Source organism: Protopterus annectens, chromosome 1.part2, assembly GCF_019279795.1.
Source record: "Protopterus annectens isolate FY-2018-M chromosome 1.part2, PAN1.0, whole genome shotgun sequence".
Classification (NCBI taxonomy): Eukaryota; Metazoa; Chordata; order Ceratodontiformes; family Protopteridae; genus Protopterus; species Protopterus annectens.
The window spans coordinates 1,228,809,748-1,228,833,253 of record NC_056727.1 but is presented as its reverse complement, the minus strand read 5'-3'; the positions used below and the strand labels follow the sequence as shown (position 1 = coordinate 1,228,833,253).

At 42.2% G+C, this 23,506-nt stretch overlaps 1 protein-coding gene across 1 annotated transcript in view; it reads right to left on the bottom strand.

Moving 5' to 3' along the window:
* Positions 1-23,506, bottom strand: part of UTP11 (UTP11 small subunit processome component) — a 264,149-nt gene that overhangs the window by 91,274 nt on the left and 149,369 nt on the right. The gene's annotated exons all lie outside the window — the stretch shown is intronic.

Sequence of the window (23,506 nt, the reverse complement as noted above, 5' to 3'; positions counted from 1 at the left end):
AAAACACCAAAGTGTTAAAGAAGGGTAAGGAGCTATCAGAGAAACGGGTACAGTACACAAGGAGACAACAGAAAAAAATAAATTAATAGAAACAGAAAATGTACTAAAACACAAGCCCTAAGCACAAAAATATAAGAATAAGTTCACTTAACTCGAGAGCTATTGGCAACGCATCTGTCCTAGGAAGTGGCAAATGAGATCAAGTTACAGTAACAATATCAATATTTAAAAGTTTGCTTATTTTTAGGATAAACACTGACTGTGTTCTTGGAATGCTGGAGGGGTCTAGCTGCTGGCACCATTACTGTAAAGAAAGGGAAGAGCAAGCTGGCACTGAAGAGATATCATTAACCCTTCCTGGAAAATACTCTGTGTGTAAAATACTCTTGGTCAAATTTCAATTACTGTTCAGAAGCTTGCAATGGAAGACACACAGCTCAATCTGAGATGAGTGAAATCCTAGGAAGCCAGGATTATAACTCAGCTCTTCACCAGTACAGTTTAAGATGTAGCTGTGTGTAGTAGGGGAAGGCTACTAGGAAAGACAGCACTGTACATTTACTATACATACTTAAGGTCAGCCATTCCTCATATATAATTTGGTGGTAAGCAGTGTTCATCATGATACTAACCCCTGACTATCTCATATTAATCTGCTGGAAAGAGGTGGGATTATACAACCATTCACCACAGAAACTGGTGACACCAGTAGGATACAATGAAGTAAAGTGGTACAGCCCAAAAAACGTCTCTGTCAGCAGAAAAGTGCATGTACTCTTGCAGCCACAAAGCAAATATACAGCAGTATACCTTGCACAACAGTTATTTTACATTTTAGACAGAGGACTTGGAAAACAGGAATTGAACTCTGTAGAGTATTAAAAAAAGGTAAGACGTTACACAACTGTATTCATCACTTCTGGGAGAATACAGAAGTTGCTTAGAAGGTAGGGAGGAGGAAGGCAAGGAGGAACCCTCCACAAACACATGCAGGATAGCCTTAGCAAAACCTGTCCTGGCTTTGGAAATGACATCCAATGTGTAATATTTGGTGAATGTGTGAACAGAAGACCAATCAGCAGCTTCAAAGCTGGAGTTGTCCAAATTCTTGAAAGAAGCCCCCAAGGAAGCCAGACAACTGTTTGCCATGAAAAGTACAGTAAAAAGAAATGGCCTTGGAAATCCAGGAGGAGATGGTTTGATTAGAAACTGCCAAATCCAATGTCCTGGTATGAAAAGAAACAAAAAGCTGATCAGATTTACAGAAGGCCTTTGTTTTGTCTAAATAATATCTGAGCCGTTTATGCAAGTCCAAGGTATTAAGAACCATCTCACTAGCAGAATGTGGACAAGGAAAAAAGGAAGGAAGCTGGACATACTGATTAAGGGACAGCTCATTAACTACCTTGGGCATACTAGGATCTGTATGGAGAGAGAGATCCAGTCTCTATGAAAAAACAGAAAAGGAGAGACTGCCATCAAGGCCTGTGGTTCAGAAATTCTTCTGGCAGTGGTTAAAGCAATCAACAAAAGTCGTAGAGGTGCAATGTTGCAAAGAAACAGCAGCAGGCTCAAAAGGAGCCAGAGTCAAATTTTAAGGATAAAACTAGGATCCCAAGAAAGAGGAGTAGACACTTTCTTAGGGGTCTGATATGAAGGACGCATTTTAGAAATTGCATGATTTGCAATCTAGAGGAGGGTTCAGTGGTAGACATGCAGAAACTGCTGACAAATGAACTTTCACTAAAGAATATGCTAAGCCAGCATGTAGGAGTTCACACAGGAAGGAAAGAACCAAGGGGACCCCACAGAAAAGGCATCCTGATGATGCTTAAGACACCAAACAGAAAATTTTTTCCACTTGGACATTTATAATGTTCTGGTATTGGGTTTCCTGGCCTCCTGCAGGTCCCTAAGCATGCCCTCAGAAAACTGGTGTCAGAAAGTAATTAAAACCCTTATCACTCAAAGTGTAAGCTGAAGAGTGGACAAATGAGAGTGAAGGAGACATCCTTTGTCTTGTGTGAGAAGGTCTGTGTGGTGAAGTAACTTGTGATGTTTGCCACTGTCCCGATGGAGTAGAGGGTGGACCAGTGCTGTCTAAGCAAAAGGGGAGTCATCAACAAGATTTTGGTGTGTTCTTTTTGATCTTGTAAAGGAACTTGGGAATAAGAGAAAGGGGAGACATTAAGGAACCTTCCCTTCCAAGAAAAAGACATGGCATCCACTTTCCAAGCCAAAGGCCTTAGGACTCTGGAACAGAACCGAGTGAGCTGCCTATTCAGAGGGGAGGCAGACAGATCCACTTGAGGAATACCCCACCAATGATCTAGTCCAGAAACACATCTCTGAAGCAACCATTTGTGAGGTTGTGTCCTGGACCTGCTGAAGGAATCTCCAACAAGGTTGGGCTCTGAAGGTATGCAGACTGTCTGTAGGGTCACCTGCAGATCGATGGCCATTTCTCATGCTTGTAGAGCTAGTCTGCAAAGAAGGTAAGACCTCATGTCCCCTTGCCTGTTGATGTACCAAGTGACTGTGGTTTTGTCTGTAAAAGCCCTCAAGGGACCTTGCACCCAGATCGAACTGAAAGCTGGAACAGCAAGAATGACGGCCCTCATTTCCTTGATGTTGATGGGATCTGCCCTCTGTTGACGTAGCCAAAAGTCATGAAAGTTCCGAGTGCCTTAAGCAGCTCCTCACCCCAGTTCTGAGAGGTCAGTGAAGAGTTCCTGGGATGGCTGAGGAGGTTGGAAGGAACACGCAGACTGAGAGATACTTATTGAATCCACCAATGAAGTTCCAGTTTGAGACAAGTGAGCAAGAGAGCAATGCACAGGAGAACAAAGTACCACAGGGAAAAGTACAACACAACCAATTACTCTCTACACACAAAATAAATGTCAAGAAAAAAAACTATGGAACATATGGTACATACACAGCCAACATACCTCTCAACCTCTTAGAACAAGAAATCTAGACAAAGCCATAATAAAAATGGGACAGCAGCCCAAAGATAGGGACCATTTTTAAATGCTGCTCTTACAAACTTAGAAAATCAATAGAATAACTGGTTTTGCATTAGCATGAATTTTCTGACTGATATGAAGTCGGAAACTCAAATGCCTGTCATTTTCAAACTTTAGCCTTTAATGATTTACCACTAATTTGCCAGAAAACTACAACTTTCTGAAAAATGGACCACAAATATTAGGGAAAAATCTGGACTTTCTGTGAAAATCTGCACAGTTGAGAGGTATTGACAGCCATTAAGAAGAGTAACAGAAATTCAGGAACAGAAACAATTAGAAAATAACAGCCTGCAACCCCACTGTGACGCCAGTGATAAAGATATTTGAAATGCTGCATAAGCTGAATAACATCATAAAAATATTACTATTCAAAGGCTGCAAGAGAAAGGAAGAAAAATTGTAGAGCAGTTCTGAAAAGTACTTAAAGGAAATTAAGCCAACAATAAATGCATTTAGAATGAAGCAGCAGTGCTTGGAGTGGAATCAAGTGCTACTTGATATATCACACAAAAAAGTTAAAAGAGGGACAACCATGGCAGAATGGGAAGGCAGACATGGTAGAAAACACAAGGAATGTGTACAGCACATAAATATAAAAATATAAAAAGAGAAAGAAAGAGCACATCAATTAAGGAGATCATACAAGTTCAAAGTAGGAAAAAGAAAACAGGCAGAAAGAGGGGCCAATATGCATACATAAGGGAGGGGTTCTGTGACGTTTAATGCCAAATCTGTCTTTGGAGGTGGCCGAGTGCAAGTACAGACAGTGCTAAAGGATAAGGGGAGGTAGAGCTCAGAAAGGAAAAAAAAGAATTGAGTTAAGATGGGAGCAACATAAGGGGGGGGCAAGGAAAACAGAAATGGAAGAACTAATGACAGTAACATGAATTGTGGGGTATTATCCAAGTCAATAAAGACAAGATGTTCAGGAAGCTCAGAGAAGGAAGTGATGCATGGATTCACCAGGAAGCAAATTTAAATGTTAAGGAAAGATTGAAGATGTCTCATCAGAATTTCCTCAAGTGGTGACATAACATGTTGGAAGAGAAATGTGGGGGGGGGGTAGCATGGAACATTCAAGGTATTTAAGCAGCATATATTGCATGGAAAGACAAAGGCAAAATATGGAGAAATTACATGTATGTGCTCCAAAACAAGACATATCCTTTCCCCATGGAGTTCCTAAGGGAATGAAACAGCATGGAAGAAGAGCAGCTACAGAGATCACTGGGGGAGGGGTGGGAATTTGTATCTTACGATAGCTAAGTAGATATAAAAAATATTTGGGGAAAACAGTACAACACAGTGCCACAGGGTGATCAGTACAGAGACATACAGAGGCAAATGGATAACCTATGGAGGAAAACACCCAAAGAGGTAAAGACAGCAGGTATTTAAAGGAAGAGTTAAGCAAGCAGACTGTGATGGTCCATCATAAAGGCCAGATGTGTGCAAATGGGTCACAAAGATGGAAACATCACAGATCATGCATCATTACAAGATTACAAACACACGCAAGGGACCAAAAAGAAAGGAGCTGGAAACTGAATAAAATCAAGTGCAGAATGAAACAAGGCTGTGATATGGTGAGTAACAGCACAAGAAAATGAAACTGACAAAGACCAACTGGGTGTGAAGTGATGGGATATCATAAAAGCAGGACTAACAAGATGGGTGAAGCACAAAGCAGACAAATTAAAGAAGAAAGGGAGATATGACCAGAGAAACAATACAAAGTGCAGAGAAAAGGGGACAAGGAAAGGAAGGAAGGAAGGAAGAAACATAAGGCCAGACTCAAGTATCAAATACCAAATGTGGAAGGGGATTAAATTGAAAAGATGGGCAAAGTACCTGGAGTGGAAACCAAAAGAAAAAAAAAGAGATAAAAACGCATAAGGAAGCTTATGATAAAGTAAGGGAATATCACAACCAGGGAACCAAAAATAATGGAAGAAACTGGGGATTACCAAAAAAGTATAGATTACTACTAGAATACAAGAACGGAAAGAGCTAACATCACTTTTGTAGGTGGGTCTTGATGCAGAGAAAGAATTCCACAGAGTAAGCTGGGATTTCATGAGTAGGCAATGGAAGCATTTGCATTCCTTGACACAATAATAAGGTTAATTAGGAGGCTATATGAGGGAACAGAGACAAAAATTTAAGTGGGGGCTTTCTCTGATAAGTTCTGTTTGAGCAGAAGAACGAGGCAGGGGTGTGCTCTTTCTTTTTTGTTATTTGCACTGTATTTAGAACCATTGGCAAAGAAAATAAGGGACTCAAATTCAAGGATATGATTGGTATTCTAATCAAGAAAAGTTGGCTTTATTTGCAGAGGATATTATTTTGTACTTAAACCAGAAAAGGACATTTCAGTGTTGTGGAACATTCTGAGACAGTTTCAAGTCTTTTTGGGAAAAAAAATTAAATATGATAAAAGAAAGGCAATAGCTGTAAACAATGTACCCAAACACATATTGGTTCAGCAATACCCATATTTATGGGGACAGAAGATAAAGTACTTAGAAGTATGGGTTGAAAAGGATTTGGTTATGGCAGCTAAGGATATGTGGGAAGAGACTGAAAATACAATACAAAAACTTAGAAACTGGAAGCTCTGTTTTATGGATATGAATAGAAAGAAGCAAGCACAGAAAATGGTTTTATTTCCTTTTTTGTCTGCGGGGGGAAGAGGGCAAAAGTCACATAGGATAAGTTGATTCTTCCAAAAGTAAAAGGCAGTTTGGGATTACTTGACTTGAAGGGATATTTCAGAGTTACACAATTAAGGCTATACATAGTACAAGCAGATGGCTTTAACAAGTGCAAAGGGATTATGATGAAATGGGGAAGGCTCAAGAAATAAGGAAAGACTGGGATTTTGGATGCAGATCCTTAAGGATAAAAAAAGCTATAAAGAATATTGCATTCATAGAGTAGCAGAAAGTATTTTAAGAACTAAGCCAACATGGGAATGGAGAAAGAAGATTTTGCCAATAGGGGTGACTACAATTAGGGGTACAGAGAATAGGCAAGAGGGGGATGAAATATACTGGAGGAAGCTAGCAAAGGAACTAAGATACTGGCAACAACTAATTAAAGGGAAAGGTAATTTAATGGGAAGAGGCTAGGAATATATTTGAAATGCAGGCTAGAAACTGCTTTCCCTATCATGGACTGATAACAGAGTACAGGCAAACAAAAAGGAATAGGGGGATCCTAACTGAAATACCTGCACTGGCAGAATTTTTAGTTGAATCTCTAGAACCAAAAGTTGCTATTAAAAAGGAATAATTGGTAAGGCATACAGAATACTGCATAATGACTATTGGAATCAACTGGAGGAGGACAGATAGGATTGGGAAGACAGATTGGATAAGCAATTCAAAGAGAAACAATGGGAAGACATATGTATAGCTCCCAAATATGCAACACAGTCTATAAGATTTAAGATTTTTGCTTGGAAGTGTTTGATGGATATTTTTATAACCCAGAGTCCAAAATTTTTTCCTCAAGCAGAATGCAAATGTTGGAGGTATGATGAGGAAGGAAGAGATAATTGGGATTTTTGGGGAGTGTAATGAGATGGCTAACTTTAAAAAAATTCCCTGCAGACTACTAAGGAAATAACTTTTTTTGAGCTGTGATATTATGTCCAGGCAATTCAGATCCTGTAAGGCCTTCTGATTTTAATTCTGGTGGCTCTCAAACAAGCAATTATGAGGAAAATGGAAATCAAAGTCTAAACCTACCATATTACAAGTAGAGAATACAGTGACAGAGATAAAAGAACTGAAAGTGGTATCTTTAGAAAAGGGATGGAGCAAAGTATACAGAATAAAATGGGAATTGCGAGAACAATACATGCAGAATAATGTTTTAGGGGAGGAATGAGGTTTAAGGGAAGGCAGGGATTGAATGAGCTATGTAACGTTCGATTAACAAAGGTATAGGTATAGAAGATCATATGCAATGTACAATGTTTGCAACTGAAAATATATCAACATGGTTTGTTTTCATTTACATAAAATGTATGACCCATAAGTAATACCTCAACAAAAACAATGGAAGGAACTGACAGAGGAGACAGCTGGATAAAAAGCATCTTCCTCAGGATGCAGAAAGCACTAATCAGGAAACTTGAGATCTGGAAGGCAGTAGGCCTAGGTGAATATGCCATGAAATCCTTTAAGGCCAGAAAAGCAGTATTAAAGCAATGCCAAACACTGTAAAACAGTATAAAATACAGAAGAAAAATCTCACATTTCAATGAATCAGGCTAAGAAGGTGGTACATCCAAAGGGGGCATAAAAGAGAAGTGTCAGAATTGGGAATGTACTGCCTATATAAATTACAAATGCACATGCTAATATACTACCAAAGACACTAGCCAGTAAGGGGAAAAGTGGACCACTGAGCTTAAACAAGTAGGGTAATCAGAATTTGTCTGTGAAAAGCAGTCAACAGACCACTACTGGCCTGTGCTCGAAATGGAAGTGGAAAAAGGCAGGGGTGATTTTCCTCCGTTATAAAAAAATAAAGGCTTTAATTGTATGGGAGTGTGAAAAAATAAAGGCTTTAATTGTATGGGAGTGTGTTTGACACAAAGGTTAACATCTTTACCTCACAGACACAAGGTACAGGGTTTGATTCTAACCTCATATTATTAGCTAGGCTTAAAATGACCTATCAGGGCCATTAACCTAGTATTAACCTATGGACCTAATGAGTGCCCATTTCTGCATCACTTTCTGTAGAAACCAGAATCAGGAGGAAAGAATTTAAGCTACTGGATAAAAATAATATTTTCCAAGGCCAGAAATTCACTATTAATAAATGATGGCCTCACTCAGATTACACATATAGAAAGGGGTAGTGGACAGAGGCAGCCACTATATCTAAACCTATCCATCTCACGGATAGAGATATTAGCCAAGAGAATCAGAAAACACCTCCAAAAGGAGGACTGAAGAAGAGAAAGTAAGGTCTTCTTACTTTTTGCACTTGACCCAGATGGTTAAAATAAGGACAGAGACTGCTGGGATAACATAAGTGGTCTGGGTGAGAATCATGATTGCAATACAGCCTGAAAGAGACCATCTGGAGCAAATACAGGAGAAAAGAAAACTTGAAGAGAGGATTAATAGGAAAACAAAAATTAAAGAGCTAGGTACTCAGGACTGAGCTCTGTAAGAATGCAGAAAGATCACAGAAGAGAACTGCACAATAAAATTATAACTAATGGCAATACTAAAGCTAACATGCCTGCTATGATACATACTACTACAGGAGAAATAAAATAAAGGATCTAAAGAAAGAGTGCAAAAATGTACCTGGACTAAAAGTAAGGCAAAAACAGCATAAAAAGAGACCGAGGAGAATGAAGTGCGTCAAACTTCCCGAGATAAACAATCAACATTGGATGAAGCTAATGAGGTGTATGGAAGTAGATACAAGAGGACAGACAGAATTAACCACAGACGATATCTTTCCAGACAATCTGATAAATTTACTTAAGCAATCCAAAAAAAACAATAACCGAATAAGGACCTAGAAGAGCTAGAGGTAAAGGGTGAGTATCTACAGAAGGTAGTTACAGGAGTCAAGGGTAAGAACATCAAGCAAGAAGAATTCTACATGAAGAGAGAAGGAAAGTTCGGACAGGACAAACTAAAAGATGAAAGACATTAAAAGGTAACAGCGACATATGTTACAACAATACTGGCAGAATAGGAAAACGGTGGGGATGGACTTAACTGCCTATAAAAAAGTGACAAAGATGGAAAGTACAGGAAAGGAATTGACATAGAGATATTTAGGAAGAGAAAAGAAAAACCATGACAGAGCTGTAAGACTGGAGAATGAACTGGGGGAAGAGGAATGACAAAGTACTGCAAACATGTACATCCATAAAAAGACTTTGTTCCACAAGGTATCTGTAGTTACAGATTATACACAGATGATGCGTCATACCAAAGCAATTGCAGAAGGAAGGAAAAGAAAACACAAGACTGCTGCAGATGGGAGGCACAGATTGTATGAATGCTTCGAAAATGCAGCTGGGGAAAAAATGCAAGAAATGGAAGTCCAATAGTGCAGAGAGTATGAGAATACAAACGGTGAGCACATGGGTACTCAGTTTGCAAAAGAGCAGGGAAATCAGAGACTAGAGAATGAAAACAGTGCACAGATTTGCTACTGGCATGCATGTAAAATTTAACATCAAGGAAATGGAAGGAGACGTGTGAAAAATCTCACAAAAACTGAAGCTAAGGGAGAAAACATACTCGTGGATTTGTAGCTACATGAAATAAAAAAAAAAGTGATGAAAATTAGAGTGAAACATACATTAAGTTTGTGTACTATGGGCAATAGGGAAAGAGAAACAGAAGGAAAGGGAAAACAGACCAGTGGTCTTCCACTACGTTGTACAAAGAACACTTTCCCCTATGTCAGCAACTAAATTTTACGCATTTACATTTACTAATTGTTTTCCAGTATATTTATTTAACCATAATAAAAAAATCCAAATAAAATTTTCTAGACTTTAAGGCATACTCCTATGATGAAAATAAAACATTTTTGTTATATGCAATACAAAAAAGCAGACTTTTCTTCTAAACAAAGCCTAGGGATGAGGGAGATCTACCAAGAAAAGTACAAAAAAGGTTTTAAATATGCTTTAACTTTTGTGACACTGTTTAAGGTGCACCTAGCTACTATTATAATCAACACCAGGGTCACTGCAATACAGTAGTATGGAGAGGCTCCCCTCTAAGCAACAAGTTGACAGGAAATTATTTGACAAACATGTTGAAAACAATGTTTCATCCAGCTGGCTATCAAAGACTTAACCTACTTAACATTACAAAAGCTGGAAAAGTCATTCTGAACTTTTTTCTGTAAATGTAATGAGAATAAATGTACAATTTCTTTTTCTACCAAGAAACAAAATCTTTACCAGAAAAATAACATTCAATATATAATTATATGTGCTTTTCATGTGGAGTCAAATTAATATGCCTGTTGTAACAGCAGCGAATCAGAGTAGAAAATGTCCTGGTTTCATGCCTGCAGGAGATTTAGGAGATATAACTATTATATATTTCTGCATGGATCGGAGTTGTATCCGAAAGCTCAATAAACTCGGATACGAGAGGAGTTAAAATAAGTTTTAATCTAAACACTGAACTCATTCAGAAATATCTCATGACCTTTCTTGATGCACTGCATCCTCCAGGTTAAAAGTGTATAATGTTAAATCTCAGACTTTATTTCAAACCTATTTGATTCCGGAAAGTTTATCTGAGTAAGCAGTAAAAAAATTGGTTCACGTTAACAAAGGCATACAAGGCAGCACAGTGGTGCAGTGGTTAGCATTGTCACCTCACAGTAAGATGTTCTCCAGTTCAATTCTTGGCTGGGGTACCTTCTGTGTGGAGTCTGCCATATCCTCCCAGTGTTTTGGTGGGTTTTCACCATGTGCTCTGCTTTCCTCCTACAATCCAAAGACATGCAGTAGGAGGACTGGACACTCTAAACTGCCGTAGGACAAATGGATTCTACTAAAGCCTTTCAGATAAAATCAGTCCATTAACCCCACAGTCAAAGTGCTACAACAGAATGTTCCTCTTTTGATACCGTCCATTTTAATCAGGTACTGCTGAGTAATGTCATGCATTTTAGCCAATGCTCTCTCAAAAAAAGTCTTTCTCAAAGTCCAAGTTTGAAAGGAGATTCTCCTTGACTTCCGTATTCTGTTTAACTTAATGGAAGTGCTTCTTAGACATTCCTAGTTTACTTTCACTTAAAAGCTAGGATCTTGACACCATCACTACCATGGACATGTGAAGGAAAATCTTCCACTTTCTGCAATTGCAACTCCTCTGTCATACTTTTTTCTGCAATCTTCTAGTTCTGTTACTTTTGATCTTTTCTATAAAATTAAAACAATCGTTTATAAACTGGTTTCTTAACCACAAAAACCTTTTACACGGATATTCTCCTGCCTTTATTACAGATTCATAAGTGTATACTAGGCTAAAGACCAATGGGACAGTTACAAGCCTAACCATAACACCCAAATGTCACCCATGGGTTATTGTGCTTTAGAGGTTATTTCAAGAGAATACATGTTAGCCAGGGTACAACTTGACTACTGTCTCTATCCACCAAAGATATATGCATCAGACCAGGTGTGAAATTTCCAGTTTCCTATTCAGAGGTCCAGGTTAAGCTTGAATAGGATTACAGAAAGGCTTTGCTTCACATGGATGGGAAGCCCTTTCCATAGAATGGGAATTTTCTGAAAAACATACCTGCCACTCCAACATGCCCTATTTAAACCAAAAGCAAAGTCTGAAATCCTTGGATCTAGTAGTTCTGACACTGTTCATTTTGTGTATTTGCTACAGCTGGATCCAAGGATGCCGTATATACCAAGCATAGATTACCTTTTAGTCTGTAGGAAATAAGATGAGAGAGACAAGGCTATGAGATGATCTGCATAGGACATTTTGCTTATGACTTGTATTCTTTTTATAAGGAACCTCCAAGGACATTCCAGTTTTTGCATGTGCTTAGTCAGGTGCATATGGGGGGGGGGGGGGGGGGGCTTATACTCCATTATGAGCCTGACCAGGGCCTTACAAAGTGGCACAATTACTTCCCTGGACCTGGATGGCATACCCTTACCCATAAGATGAGCAACATAAAATGATTACCTTACAACCTGAAACACACATTGTTCGAAAGTCAGGTTACTATCTACATGCATCCCCAAGTCCCCGACTACTGGGTCTACTCTTAGGAGTGATTTATTGATGAGGTACTTCACCAAGATGGCAGACTTTCTAAAAGGTACTATTGTACATTTCTTCATACTGACTTTTAAGCTGTGGCTTTGACACCAGTCATTTGTGTGTGTTAGACCTTCCTGCAAGATATCTGTGTCATGGAGAGAGATTCTAGGACTAGTCCTAGTTTGCAAATCATCTATGAACTTAGTCAGCCAGAGGCCGTTGACATTAGCCTTGACTTCCAAGAAGTAGATGCCAAAGAGGAGTAGACCTAGTATGGAGCCCTGAGGGACTCCACTGATGAAAGCCTTTTATTGGAGGTGGTATCCCCAAGCCTAACTCCTATCTGTGAGCCAGCTGGCTATCCAGTGCATTACATAGGGGTTCACGCCAAAGTCCATGAGTCTGTTAACAATGCCAGAATGGGGGTATTATAGCAAATAGCTTATCCAGGCCAAGGTACGCAGTATACATCAGTTTGCCCTTGTCCACTGTCTTGGTGATGTTTTCAAGCAAGTCCACCAGGTTTAATAGGCACGAACTGACATTGATAAAACCAAACTGGGCTGGGTCCAGTGTCTGAAGGTTTCCTATGTAATTTTTATCATTTCCATGACCATTCTTTCCATGGCTTTGCAGACAAGACTAGTCAGACTAATGGGTCAGAATCCATTGATGGTCCACTCCTGGGCAGAGAGATATCCTCCATTTGCCTGGCACAAAGACAGAGTGTTATGGTTGAAAAGCGACTCCAGTGGCCCAGACAGGTCATATTTCAGTCTGTGCAGGAGGTATCCTGAGATATTATCAAGGTCCATCTTGTCTGTGTTTTTGGCCTTAGAGAGCACATTTAGGACCTGCTCCCTATTGATTGTTGGTGGAGTCATGTTTGATGGTAATTCCTGGGGAAGGCTGGGTAGGCAAAGCTGGAGCTGAATTTGTTGGCCAGCAGATTTGCTATCATCTTCCAGCTCCATGAATGTGTCTCCCAGCACACTGTCATTTGTTGCCTTTAAGATTTTGGACATGGCTTGGGTCTTATGGTTGTCCTTGGCCTGCAAAGCTAGCTTTACCTCAAAACTGGCTTTGTTGGACTTATTAGCCCTCTTAATTGTCTACTCAGCTTGATGACAGAGTTTTTATCTTTTTGGATTCTCCACTTCCGAAGTTTAGCTATTACTTTTTTCTTTTACAATACAACCCATTTAATACTGGATTCTACCAGGGTGGCTTGTTTTTGAGTTTGATTTGGGCTTAATTCTGGCAAGCACAGCAACCTCTATAGAACTACTGATGTGGTTGTACACAGTTTCTGTGAAAAGTTCTGCACAGGCTGCTATGCTACCAGAGTTTGGAAAAACTTGAAATTGACAGGTTACCATTTAATTAGATGTAGTTTGTCTTGGAATAGTTCCCAACTATTACAGGGTTTTCTGGGGTTACAGGATTGATCTGGAAGAAGAAAGATTTGTAGTCTGACCTCACCAGAGATCATGGGGTGGGGGTCAGTATTCTCCCATATTTGTGAGTACCAGGTCAAATAAGTTTGTGCTTCCAATACCCATATGTAATACTAATATCTATTAGTACTGCTAATAGAAGGCTGCAGATGTACAGGCAGTGTCCCCTCATGTAATAGTTTAGCTTCAGCCTGTAATAGCTGTAATTCATGAATGTAACAAAGTACTGTACTATACTTTAACAATAATCCATGACTGAGTGTGGGTATATCAGAATTTATGGACAGTTGGTGTATTTTAATCAAAGGGGTGAAGCCAGAGTGATCAAACAAAGCTAGCCATGGGTAAATCCCGATATACCCACAACCAGTCGTGGGTTACTGCTATTATACAATGACATAATTTAAGAAAGAAAAAGAAATTGCTTACCCTTCTTAAATAAGGTCTTTGTATAATGGTGCCCTAGTGTTCCTCCACGTTTTTCTGTGTTTACTGATGTACAGCACGTGCATATGGGATTTATGCTTCCATGTTTACACAGTACATCAGTACAGTGCAAGAAAAGCAACAGAAAAAATAATCTCCTTTACTGTTCTTTGGGGTTTTTTTTTTCTTCTTTTAACTGCCAAGATTTTTAAAGGGACAATGTAGAAATACAAGGAAAATCAGATATATTTCCAATTGTTTACTTTTGTAAAATGTACCTGATTTTTTTCGTATTTTGCTCTGTCCCTCAGCATATTACCAGTAGAAAATCTGGCCACTCAATGGTACATCAGAGGCCGGATTTTTTTTTTTTACTGGTATATACTCAATTTACAACAGGCACGTTGGTTGGGTTGTCAAATAAGCATGCTCGTTTCTGATTGAGGGCTCAGTGTCTGTTACTCTAAAAGTGCATTAATTCTGGTTTAAGCACTTGGGCATCAGGCCAGTTATTTTACATTAAGAGGGTTCGTGGTCTGCACTTTTGTGGGAGGAGAGGCTGGACTCTGCCCTTCTGAGCTGGGAATTGCTGGTTAAAGGCTTATAGTGCCTGCATATTTGAACTGCTTCTTACTGAAACTGGTACACCTTGTTTGCTGTAGCATAGACTAGATCCAGGCCTGCTGAATCTAGCTTTGTTTGTATGCTTGTTGTTGTTTGCTTGTTATTTCCCTGAAACACTAATTCCACCTAAATTCGGCTTTTCAGCTTTTGTGGATCCCTAGTGATATCTGCATTGCTTACTGTACTTATTTCCTTGTTTCACTTGAATGAAAGTTACTGTTTGTCGTTTTTGCATTTAAGTTACCTGTAGCACATTGCATTTAAGTTACCTGGCACTTGCTCACTAAAGCAATTATACAAGTCAGCACTAAAAAATTGCACTACACCCTCACAAACACCCCTTGAGTACCTTGTTCCCCAATGGCCCTTTTTTTTCAATTATAAAGGAATTCCCAATACTATTCTAGCATGTCCAAAGGTCAGTTGTCAATCTCCTCTCCGGTCCAGCTGGTGAATCTGGGAATCTTGAGGCAATGTTAAAACTGCCTCATGTACACAGACAACCCTCTCCTCCTCCCAACAAATTCCAACACATGTGAGAGATGCAACCATATAGCCAAACTGGAGGCTAAGCTCTCTCAACTCAGTACTGGCGTAACCAGTCAGGAGGAAAAGGAAACCACACTCACTACAATTCCAGTCTAACATAGACCTACCACGACAGCAAACCAAACACATAAACACACAAAAACATACTCGGATGCTCTAAATAAAAATCTCCCTAAGCAGCAGAGACCTCCAAAGCAGACACCCAAGCAACCGCTACACCAAAACAAAACACGTGCAACACATAGCTCACAAAGCCAGTGTGCCGAAAAGTCACAGCCCTTAAGGCTAAACAACACACCTGATACACTTGTAATAGGTGACTCTATCGTCAGGCACACTGACGTCCCCGCTCACCAGGCTGAACAAGGAGAAGGTTACGGTGAGCTGCCTGTCGGGCGCTAGGATCCGTCACACAACACAAGCACTCAGGTCACTCCAAGGCAAGTAAAAATATGACTCAGTCATTGTCCATGCTGGTGTGAATGACCTGAGACGTACCTCCCTGGACTACATGAAAAGAGACATAAAGGAGCTCTCTGAGCATGTAGCCCAGGCCGGTATGACCCTGACCTTGAGAAGCATCTTACCCTCAACAAGAATGATGCCACAATATGAAGACAAGCTGATCAATTCCAACAATTGGCTTAAGTATTGGTGTCATTCAAAGGGGATCCAATGCCTTTCAGCCTGGGATGACATGCTCGACAAGCCACGATGCTTCGCTAGGGACGGCTTGCACCTGTCACCCTTGGGCTTTCAGATATTGGCAAAGGCTCTTGCTACCCCCATAGTGCCTTTTTAGGCAAGGCTCAAAAGACTAACCCACCTCCATAGTTATCACAAGGGATAAGAAACTAAGAGTAGTGCTACTCAACGCCAGAAGTCTAAACCTCAAGATGCATGCACTCGAAACTCTCCCTAGCATGGAGAACATCGATATCTTGTGCAGTAACAAAAACCTGGTTCAAGGCTCCCGAGAGCACCCCAGCACTACCAGGTTATACCTCATACCATGCTTTTCGGCCCAAAAACTTGGACCGAACCACAAAAAGAGGGGGAGTATCAATATTCGTCAAAGATACCCACACCTCCAGGTTGATGGCACAGCATGAAGCATCAGAAACTATCCATGTGCAACTAACAGTGGGTAAAACTGCCTTGCAGTTTATAGCCTGCTACAGACCACCCTCCCAAACCCAGAACTCCACTCGGCCTTCCTGAGAACACTGAAAAATATGAAGGTCTCTCCAAACACCATTATATTGGGCGACTTCAACTACCCAAACATTATATTGGGCGACTTCAACTACCCAAACAGACTGGGAGCATTACTCTAGCTCCAACACCCTAGCCCAAAGGTTCCTAGAATTTATAAACTCAAATGCTATGGAATTAGAAGTTCTGTACCTACCATAACGTTCCATGTTAGTTGTCTTCTCTCGCCTTCTTTCTTGCTGGATGGGTTGAGAACTCCTTTTACCAGCTCGAGGCAACCCTATATCCCATGATGCAAGGCGGGACTACCTCAGATCTCGTTTGGTAGCTAACCTACCCTGCTAAGGACTAACCTAATATATTTTAGGAAACCCAAGTTCATAATAAAGGAGTCCTCTAATGAAGGCTCAGGAGGAAACAACCTGATAAGAGGAACTCTTCAAGATCTGTCAGGCCAGGGGAAGGAGGAGAAGACAACTAACATGGAACGTTGGTAGGTACATAACTTCTAAATGTTAAGTTGTCAATCTTCATTCTTATGGGGGACAGTCCCTAGCACCTGTATCCCGGGTGGCTCAATAGAACAGACTCTTGAGAACTGTGGAACCAAAACTGGCCCTGTCTCTGGAGGCCAAATCTAACTTGTAATGAGAGACAAAGGTATGAGGAGTGGCCCAAGTAGCTGCTGCACAAATGGTATCAATGGGTAGTCTATCCTGAAAGGCTGCAGAAGTGGATAGACTCCTGGTTGAGTGTGCTTTCAGTTTAGAAGGTAGTTGCTTGCCTCTGAGTGAATACACATAAGAAATGGTGGAAGACAACCATCTGGATAAGGTCACTTTAGACACTGGGAGACCTTTCCTGTTTTCTGCATAGGAGACAAATAATTGGTCCGATTTCCTGAATTGTTTAGTTCTATGCAAATAGTACCTGAGCTGACGATGGACATCCAAAAAATGAAGCTTTTGTTCAGCTCTGTCAGAATAATTTGGGAAAAAGACTGGTAGATCGATGGATTGATTAATATTGGTTTGAGAAACAACTTTGGGGAGAAAGGCGGGTTCGTTCTTAAGGATACCCTGTCCTTGTGAAAACCAAGTAAGGGGAGCGGATGCAGAGAGCTTGAATCTCGAAACCCTTCTTGCTGAAGTGACAGCCAGTAAAATATAGTTTTCCAGGTCAATAATTTCAATGAACATGAGGTGGTAACATTAAGGATGCCAACATTAAATTTAGATCCCATTGTGGAGGAGGATGTTTTATTAGCGGCTTTAGGAGAAACACTCCTCTCAGAAAGGCCTTGCATAGTCTATGAGACATAATGTTATGATCTTGCAAGCCAACATGATACTTGGAAATAGCAGCCAGTTGAACTTTTACTGTAGATGAAGAAGATCCTGACTGAAAAACTTCAGCCAGGAAATCTAAAACAGAATGCACAGGAGCAGTAAAGGGATCAATATTTCTGGAATTTGCCCAAATGACTTGCTAGCATAAGCGGTTCTGGTGGGCGACTTTAAAGAAGCCACTAAGATATCTCTGACGGATCAGAGATCATAGGAAGCTGGGAAGGAAGTGGAGCAACCAAGCAGTGAGGTTGAGAGAATGAATGGCCCGGTGCTGTTGACCCGACTGGTGGATCAAGAGATCCGGAACTGGGTCCAGATGCCAGGGCTGCACCAAGTGAGAATCAACTTGGCCCTCAAAGCGGTGGCTTTCTGAATGACTTGTGGAATCAAGGGAAAGGAGGAAACCAATCCTGGGTTAGAGAGTCTCTCAGGGGTTGGCCTGGTAGGGGAAAGAGGGTGAAAAAATCGGGGCACTTGTTGTTTTGGGGTGTACAAGGTGTGCCCACTTCAGAAAAAATCTGGTCCACTACAGATTGATTGAGAGACCACTCGTGAGGCATGAGAATGGATCTGCTCAGCCTGTCCGCCAAGAGGTTGGACCTGCCGGGATGTGCGTTGCTATCAGAAACCGATGAGAGGAGATTGCCCATTGCCAAAGTCTGAGAGCTTCTCAACGGATAGGACCTGGTCCCGCCCCTGCTTGTTGATGTACCAGACCACGGACATGTTGTCCTCATCTCCAGGACATTTATGTGCAGATGGTATTCTATGGGGACCATCCTGCCCTGATAATGCCCCCACCCGATCAGAGAGGCATCCGTAGTAACTGTGGCAGCGGAGGAGGGGAACAAAAGGTTGGCCCTGATGAAGAAGAGGGAAGATATCCACCAGTTCAGATGAGTCCTGCGATTGTGTGAACTAAGATTATGTGCTCGAGGGAAGACTGTGGAGCGACCACTGAGTGAATAACATCCACTGCAGAAGGCGTGGAAGCGAGCCAGTGGTAGAAGAACAATGGCCGCAGCCATAAGACCTAGAACCTTTAGTATCAGTCTGGCTTTGACTTTGCTGCTCTGCAATAAAATCCGAGCGTATTTTGGATGTTCAGAATTCTTTGATCTGTTAGTCTGGCTAACATTTTGACGGTGATTAATTAATGCCTAAAAGGTGGTGATGGGCAAAGAAGTAGAGAAGATTGCAGGCATGAGAGATTTTTTTTGAAATTCACTGAAATTCCCAAACTCCTGCATAGCTGCAGAGTGTAGTCTCTGGTCTGAAGAAGCTGACACCTGGTGGTGGCCGGGAGGAGCCAGTCATCTAAATAAGGAAACACTGGAAATCCTTGGCGTCTCAGATGAGCTGTGACCACTGCCATGCATTTGGTAAACACTCTGGGGGCTGAAGTGAGGCCAAAGGGCAGGGCTCTGAATTGGTAATGACTGGTCCCGCGGAGAAACCTTCTGGAGTGCCTGTGAATCTTTATGTGCCTGAAGGTCTATAGAGCACATCCAGTTGTCCTTGCCCAGAAAGGGCAGAATGGACTGAAGCGTGACCATCCGGAATCTTGCCTTCTTGACAAATCGGTTTAGACTGCTCAGGTCTAATATTGGTCTCAATCTCCCGTCCTTTTGGGGACGATCCTACTTGGTCTGCCGGAACAGTCTGGGCGGCTCTTTTCTAGGAGCTTTAAAACCTCCTGTTCTGCCAAATCCCTTTGACGGGTGAGATGTCTGGAAGGGATTGTTGATTTTGTAACCCTCGGATATGATCGACTGTACCCACATATCTTGTGAAAGGGAATGCCAGGCTACTGGGTACATGCTGAAAGGGCTTCTCAGGAAGAGACTCCCTGTTGCCCTGGTTCTCTGCCTCTGGGGCAAATGACCACGTTGTGTCGGTGTAGCTCCTTGGTTCTGACCCTTGGGATAGGGTCTAGAAGGGGTGGAAAAATGGACTCCGGGCAGAAAGAGTTTTACCGTCCTGCTCACACCTGGTCAAGGTTTCCTTCACCTGAGGTCGGTGAAGGATGCCTACTCCTGTGCCTGCCGCTCCATCGGCTGCATAGGATATGAGCGCATGGAGGAATTCAGGATTGCTAGCTGTGAGGCAATCTTTTCTTGAGCCCCAGCAGCAGAAGGATCCTGGACCACTTCACCTAGTTCCTTGAGAATATCTCTTTGAAGCCTGGTGAAGTGACAAAGGTAGTTCAGATAGCAAAGTCGCTGAAGAAAACATCAGCTTTCCATACCTGTCCATGGTCCTAGAATCTTTGTTAGGAGGATGGACAGGTACTGAGGATCCATAAGTTCCTTCTTAGTGGCCGCCACCACCACCATAGCATCCACAGATTGGAAAGAAACTGTTTGTCCGTAATAAATTTGGATGGTCTCCTAGGGACAGGTTCCACAGAATCTGGAGCTGCCCATGCCTTCCCAGCCACTACCTGCATAAGTGGGAGGTATAACCGACTCATCCTTGGAGGTCTGTTTGAGGAGCTCAAGGATGTCTGAAAAGGAGACATCCTCAGAAACCCTCCGACTCATCTAAGTCGGTATCAGATGTAGTAGACTCAGGGTCCTCGTTTCCTCTCCACGTCTCTCCTCGGAGGGTTCCCCTGGAGGATCAGGAGAAACGGAAGAGAAAGATATTCCCAATGGGGAAACCTGGGGCGATGGATCCCTGGGCCTGAGAGCAAGAGGCTGGCAAGAGGTGTCTACAGTGACCTGGCTCAGGTGCCAGGACACTCCTCATCACCAAAAGGCTCCCTCCCCGAGACGGAAACTGAGAGGGAAGGCTCGAGGGGCGATGTCGGTGCCAAGCTGGATGCCACTAGCCCCTCGGGGCTGACAAGGAAACTCGACAACGGATCCCTCAAGGAAGGTCTCAAGGAGGAGATCGGAGCTGAGGATGCATCGGGTGAAGCAATAGCGAAGTCTGCTGGGAGCATTGGGGCGAGTGGCTGCGAGTATAACAGGCTGCTAACCACCGACTCTAAATCGTGGACAGACAGCCTGGAAGATCTAGATGCGGCTCCGATGACTCGCAGAGTGGATAGATTCCAAAGAGCGGGACCGAGATCTCTTCTTGGATGAAGTCAGATGGAGCGAAGCTCTCGGCTCAAGGCTTGGAAGCTGTAGCCTGACCCTTAGGATGGAAGGAAGGCTACTGGACCCAGGTTTAGTGGGTGAACCTTCCGGCTTTAGCAAGCCACGGAGGATTAACTTATTCCTCCTTTCCTGCAGGACTCGCTGGCTAAAGAGTGACACAAAGCACAGGAGGAGTAACAAAAATACTCACACACACCCCAAAACAGTCACACAAATTAATCCCACAAACACAGACACACAGATAGATTATAAGGGAGGGAGGCCTAGCCTAACTGAAATTTTTAACTTTTTAACTATAAGGGGAATAGGGTGATTGTATGGACACTACACACTAAAAATAGGAAAAGGGAAGATAAACCCTGACTTAAGCTGTTTGAAAAACTCAAACTTACCTCAGCTGGCAAAGGAGACCTCTTCAAACAAGATCTGAGGTAGTCCCGCCTTGCATCATGGGATATAGGGTTGCCTCGAGCTGGTAAAAGGAGTTCTCAAGCTAACCCATCCAGCAAGAATGAAGCGAGATTGACAACTTAACATCAACTTGTTACCACTCCCACAAGAGGGGAAAACATACTGGACCTGATCATCACCAACATGGGGACTCTTATGCTCCAGACCAGAAGTGTATCCCTCACTGGTAAGATCATACCATAAACTAATCTCACTGGATATTCACATCCTGACCCCACCCCCCTGCCCAGAAAACCACAGTGAAAAATTTCAAATTTCACACTCCTCAAAACCGAGGTGGAATCCTTCAAAGCCCCCGGGCCTGTGGAAAATATGGCCCAGACCGCAGAATCCTTTATAAATGCATTCTATGAACACCTTCAGGAATGCATGGATCATGCAATCCCAAATAAAACCAAGACCCAATACTCCAAAGGCAGACGTCCTGTCTGGTGGACCCCAGCCATAAACAAACTATACAATAGAAGGAGGAAGCTACTACATGACAGAGCAAAATCCCAAAAAGGGAAGGCATCTCTGATCAGTATTAGCAAAAAACTACGGGCACTCATAAAATCGTCTAAGGCCAGCTTGAGAGAAAAATTGCACAGGACACTAAGGATAATCACAAGACTTTCTTTAGTTATGTTAGGAACCTGGGTAGGAATTCCCAGATATGCTCAGAATTAGTCCAAAATGACAAAAATACACGAACCACAGACATTGCCAACATCCTAGCTGACAGGTTCAGCAAACTTCTCCCCACCAAAAGGGCAAATATCTATCCCAGCAGAGTGCTGCCCCTGACATCTCAGATGCTCAGGTAAGAGCCGCCTCTCCAAAGCAAAAACAGCATCAATGGGACCAGACGGTGTCCCGGGCTGCATCCTACATGAACTCCAAGAAGAGCTAAACCCAAACATAAAACTACTGTTCAATCTCAGCCTTACTACAGGATATGTACCCAAAGAGTGGTGTACAGCAACGGTGGTCCCTCTCCACAAAGGTGTTGCCTCAACGGATCCTGGAAACTATCACCCCATAAGCCTGACTAGCTTGGTCTGCAAAGCTATGGAAAGGATCATCATGGACCTTATAAATAAAGATATTGGGGACCTACAGACACTGGATCCTACCCAGTTCGGCTTTGTTAAGGGCAGATCTTGCCTCTTAAACCTGGTCAATTTCTTTGAAACAGTCACCAAGGCCATTGACTAGGGGAAGGTGGTCCACACAGCCTACCTGGACCTCGCAAAAGCCTTCGATACAATACCCCACTCGGGCATTATAGATAAGCTCACCAGCTTAAATATAAACCCCTATGTCACTAGATGGGTTGCAAACTGGCTCAAGGACAGAACCCACATGGTTAGAATTGCTGGAGCCATGTCAGACTCCAAACTAGTTACAAGTGGCGTCCCACAAAGCTCAGTCCTGAGACCTCTCTTGTTCGGTATATATTTCTCAGAGGTACAGGCCAACACGGAAGGACTGTGGCTGACCAAGTTCGCAGATGACTGCAAACTGGGCGCCATAATCGACTCACCAACCGACACAAGCATCCTCCAAAAGGGCCTCATAGAAACAGACAACTGGTACCAGAGCCATGGCCTCAAGCTAAACGTCAAAAAGTGTATAATCATCCCCTTTGGCAAAAACAAAGTGCCCACAAATTGTCACATAAGTGGTAATCCATTAAGTACGGAAGAAGTAATTAGGGACCTGGGGACCCAAGGATAGCAATCTCTCATTTGACAACCACGTGGCCAAAGTGGTTAGAAAAACATTTTATATAGCCCACCTAATATGAAGGGATTCACATCTAGATCAGGGGAGGTCATCGTACCTCTTTACTCATCCCTCATCAGGCCCATAATTGTATACAATGGCCCTTTTGGGATGTACCTTACCAGACACCTGCAGCAACTGAAAAGACCCCAAACGTACCTCACCAAGAGGATCAAAGGGCTCAAACAGATGCCATATGCTGCCCGGTTAAAAAAACTCCAGCTCTATTCAGCGACATACCGCCTGCTCAGAGGCGATCTGGGTCTGACGTATAAAGCCATGTCCAGCCCGGAATTAATGGACATGCTGCACCTCAGAAAATCCAAATCCCATCGAGCTATGCACTCGAGAGACTTGAACCTCAGCACTGAAATAAATAGGACATGCTGGAGGGACAGATTCATAACCCAGAGGCTCCCTTCACTCTGGAATAAAATCCCAGTCCAGGTTAGGCAGAGTCCCTCATTGACTCTCTTCAAGAGGAATCTTGATGAGTGGATGGGGGATCATAGGTTTACCCCGGGTATCACTTCTGTGTCACTGTTAGACAGAGGCACAGTATACTAACCTCGAAAAAGGGCATAGCAAAATTAATTTAAAATGGGTGGCGAAAGCCAAACACACTCTGGCTAGGCTTATAAATGCACTAGGGCAGATAGCCTAGTATGAAGCTATGACCAGTAATGAGCAGTCATTTGAACAATATAC